The 4,691-nt window shown below is 30.3% G+C and overlaps 1 non-coding gene across 1 annotated transcript; it reads right to left on the reverse strand.

The window, feature by feature from the left end:
• Positions 1-4,302: 4,302 nt before the first annotated feature.
• Positions 4,303-4,375, reverse strand: TRNAM-CAU. Its single transcript has one exon. It is a non-coding gene; the product is annotated as a tRNA-Met (tRNA).
• Between the last annotated feature and the right edge of the window lie 316 nt (positions 4,376-4,691).

Genomic DNA, 4,691 nt, shown 5'->3' on the forward strand with positions numbered 1-4,691 from the left:
GTCCTTTGCTGTTTTGGTTGATCCAAAGTAAGATAGGCATCATAGAAATTCCTTACGTTTGTTGCTCTAAACTTTTGGACTTTCATGTTTATCTGATCGAAAGCTTTAATTGGCAAAAGTAAAAGCAATGGGAAAAAAGAAAAAAGACAAAAAAAAGAACAATGAAATATTTGATTATTAGTTGAGTCTATTTCTTGGCAGCCTTCTTTAGAATAAACCCGAAGAGTATCTGAATTCTTTTATCTCTTTAGAATTAGTTATCACCGTTAATTTTATCTTATAAATAGTTCATGAACTTAAAAAGTGTCTTGTAAATAGTCTTTATGTTAAATTTTAGATTAAAACCATTAACTTTATCTCATAAGAAGTTCCCGAATAATTCTCTTATTATAAATAGTCATCATGTTAAAAGTAGTATTAAATTTAGTCCCTAAACTAAAAAATAGTAATAATATGTCAAAATTAGGTAATTTGTTAAACAAATAGATGAAAAAAATTAAATAATGTAGTCACTAAATTAAAAAAAGAAAAAAAGAAAGAGTGATTCTATTTATACCCATTAAATTTTTAAATAACCCCACATGAATAAAAATATTTTTATTTTTTGTAACGATATACTAAAAAACATAAAATAATTGTCGATACACTTTAGAGTATTGTGGACTACTCTTTGCAGTTAATTGCTTTTACTCTTTCTTTAGAGAATATTTTTTCCTTAATTTAGTGCTGAACTCGAATAGGTAAATATATATGAGCATTGTCTTCTTAGTTGAATTTTGAATGTGTTAGGTACTTAGGTATCAATGTTTTGTTTTGTTTTGAATTAAATTTGTTTTTAGTTTTTGTTTTACAGATTTTATTTTACTAAGAATTTTTTTTAAAACAGCTAGCATGCTAGATTAGTAATATAAAAGGATATCAATGGGTGTAATACAAAAGATATTTATAAAAGTATTTATTTTTAAAGATTATTATTGACAATAATAATTAGAGAAAATTTATTAATATAGTGGGGCAATTATAATCACTAAACAAACTTTATAAAAGTTATATATGTGAACAAATAGATGAAAAAAAGTCAAATGTGTGTAGCAAAGAAATTAATTTTGGTATTTATGTTTTTTAGTTTAGGGTTACATATAGCATAACTTTTCATATTTAATGTTTTTTTTATTTTTATTTATTTATCTAACAAATGAATTACTTTTGACATTATTTTTAGTTTAGGGACTAAATTTAGTATAATTTTTAATATAAGGGGATTATTTTTAAAGAAGGAAGATAGTTCGAGGACCTTTTATGAGACAAAATTAATGGTTTTCATCTATAATTTAATAAAGTGACTATTTATGATATTCTTTTTTAGTTCAGGGACTATTTTTTGAGACAAAATTAACTACATGAACTAATTCTAGACAGAGAAAAGAATTCAAGAATTATTGACAAACTCAAACTTTATTAAGTTATCCTTCTGCATATTCAACTTCAATGTTTAGTCCCAGCTGAATCTTGTAATTCTTCTGTTAATGTAGTTGTTTCCTCTTTACAGCGAGTTTAGATACTATAATTTCTATAAGAAAAAAAAAAGTCCTGCAAATTTTTCTTGTTTCTTGCGTCGACTGAATGCTGTTATTGTATTTTTTAGAAGAAAAAAGGCTTTTGCTGAAAAGAAATTATATAATTGTTATAAGGGAGAAAGAGGAAAATAGGCTAAGACTTGAGATGAATTAAAATTAATAAGCTAATAGTTTACATAAGTTAATAAATAGGCTAAATTACTGTTTTCGTCTATAACTTATATGATTATGAACCATAACTTGACAAGTTATTGTTCATAATTGTCCATAACTTGTCTGGCTATAAACCATAACTTGACAAGTTTGTCCATAACTTATCTGGTTATAAATCATAACTTGACAAGTTATGGCCTATTAATTTCTATAACTAAAAATTGGCCTATATACTTTCTTAAACTTTTCATATTGGAATATTTTCTACTATTTCCCTTGTTATAATAGCGCTTGTGATCTCTCTAAAAAAAAAAAAAAAACGTTTTTGGTTATTATAGTTTTTTTTGGGACAAGCCTTTTGTATATATATTTTTTTTTTGGCTGAATGACAAGCGGTTTGGTCATTACAGTTAGTAAAGCTAGTAATCACCTTAGTGTATGTTTGGTTTGATAGTTCAAGCCACGCTGATTTTAGTTTAAACAATATTTTTTATTACAAAAAATTTAAATTTAATTGAAAACGTTTTACTATAATATTAAATTCTAATTTAAACTACATGATTTGAACCCTCAAACTAAATGGACACTAGTCTTTAAAAGGCCAAGTAGTCTCTATTTTTTCATTCTTTTTTATTTATATTTATTAGAAGCTTCCCTGGTATAAGACCAATAAAAATGAACTATCAGAAGTTCTCTACTTTTTAACTTTTTGATATGTATTAAAAACTGTCCGTTCTACATACTTTTTTAATTTGATGTAATTTTAATGAGATAAGATTACTTTTCAGTGACAAATATGATGAAATATAACGACAAAAATGTTGTCGATGTATAGTACTATTTATGTAGCAACGATTGATAGGCGACGAAATGCGTAAATAAAATTTTTTAAAGATTTTTTATTATGTAAGTTATTTTTTATCAGTCGTAAATGAATTATTTTAATTTGCCACATAAACTACCTTTTGCTTTAAATAATTTTAAACTATGTTATTTACTTAATTTAGTTTTAAAAATATGCTATTTACCATAATTTTCCTAAAACAAATTATGTGATAAGCGACAAACTCATAGGATTTCTACCTACTAGCACGTTTACTAATTAGAAATCCAATTTAAGGAAAAGGAATTAAATTCCTAATTTTTGATTCTTGTGTTTACCTTTGTATTTGGTAATTGAATTACGTGTGCCGTATCTACAAATAAGGAATTAAGTTCTTTGCCAAGAATGAACTTATATCCCAACCCCTACCTACGAAATTTAATTTCTTCCCCTAATAAATAGGAATTAACTAACCTATTTTCCAAATTTACCTTTATTTAAGTTAGTTATTCACTTAATAGAAGGGTATTTTGTACGCATATTTATTGTATTCCTATTCTTTTAATTTTTATGCAAGTAAACAACATAATAGGAATTTATCTCCCTTTGTAATTTAATTCCCAAATAGATTAGTAAACATTTTAATGGAGTTTTGGAACTTAATTTCATGGAATTAATTTACTTTTTTAAAATTATATCCTATTCTTTCAATTCTTGATTAGCAAACACATCCTGGTTGGAGAGAATAGAAAGGAATCAAGGTTCATTCTCATGTTTGGTTAGTTTTAGAAAAAAGAATGGTCATTCAAAATGGATTGACATTTCCATCAAATGAGTGAATCATCATTCATTCCTCACATGAGAGGAATGTCCATTTTAAACTCTTTTAATTTTCTTTTCCATCATTATCCTTGAATATTATAATTATAAATATTATTATATTAATATTTATAATATAATTAGCCCTATACAAAGAATTTTATTTTCTTCTCTTTGGTCGATTCCTGCATACAAGGTAAGGGTTGTAGCTTTAGAATCGAATGTAGCCTTTAAAAAGACAATGAGTCATCTGTTTACGGCGAATCTGCTCTTAGAATAGGTTGGAACTCTTTAAACATGATACGCTTATTCAGAAAGTAAGTGCAGCTTGATTGTCGGGGGGAATCAACGGAAAGGAAAAACTAAGGTAGATTATTCGATTCTATTTCCTCCTTTTGTAAGGATTGGCGGAGGTCCATAGAATCAAAATTTTATTTTCTATTTATTTAGTTTTTCTTAGAAGAGAGAAAGGGTACGCTCTCTAGAGGATTTGCTCGGGGCTGTTCACTTTCACTTGGTCGCCTGGTATCTTGGCTTGCGGGGGCAGGAATGGAAACGTCTGAGAGAGCGCTTCGCGAAAGAATCGTGTGGCGCGGTGAAAGGTTTCCCGTTGGGGTTTCCGGCCCCCCTGGTCTTCACCTAATTGTGGAAGAGGTGAGTTGATACTCAACTCTCTCTCGCGCGCCTTTCTTCAGCTAAGTTCTATCCTTAATAGAACTTCAGCTTGTTCCTGTTCGTCTATTCGGGACGGGCAGGCAGCCCACATACATGAAGAGAAGAAGAGAGGGGGGGTTCCTTGATATTAAGGTGTCAAGGCGGTCGAAGAAGGCCACAAGTGGAAGCAACCGATGCTTTGGTCATTCAGTTGACTCCTTGCCGCCAGTCCGTGCTTGCTGTCATGCTGGCAAAAGCAGGGGTTTCGGCCGGTTTTACCTACTATTGGATTTGAACCAATGACTCTCGCCGTATGAAAGCGATACTCTAACCGCTGAGTCAAGTAGGTCAAGCTGAGTCAAGTCAGAGAAAATAGACCCCTATAAGAGAAAGCCGCGCAACCAGAGTTCCCCTTACTATACAAGGGGGGGGCGGAGCGCTAAGAAAGAGAAAGCGTTATCACTATACGAAATGAAGCAGCGGCTAGCACGCTAAGATCAACCACTTGGAGAACGTGAAGCCTTTCTTTCTCGGGCGTCTGTCTTAATATAAGTGGATTCCGATTCATGCGGTCGTTCTCTGCTGCATTGGTGTTTGTTTTCACTCCCCACTCTCCACCATAACAAAATGTTTCCACTATATCTCAGGAGTAGTCAAAGGAAGTA

The sequence above is a fragment of the Morus notabilis genome, unplaced genomic scaffold, assembly GCF_000414095.1.
Source record: "Morus notabilis unplaced genomic scaffold, ASM41409v2 Scaffold451, whole genome shotgun sequence".
Lineage (NCBI taxonomy): Eukaryota > Viridiplantae > Streptophyta > Magnoliopsida > Rosales > Moraceae > Morus > Morus notabilis.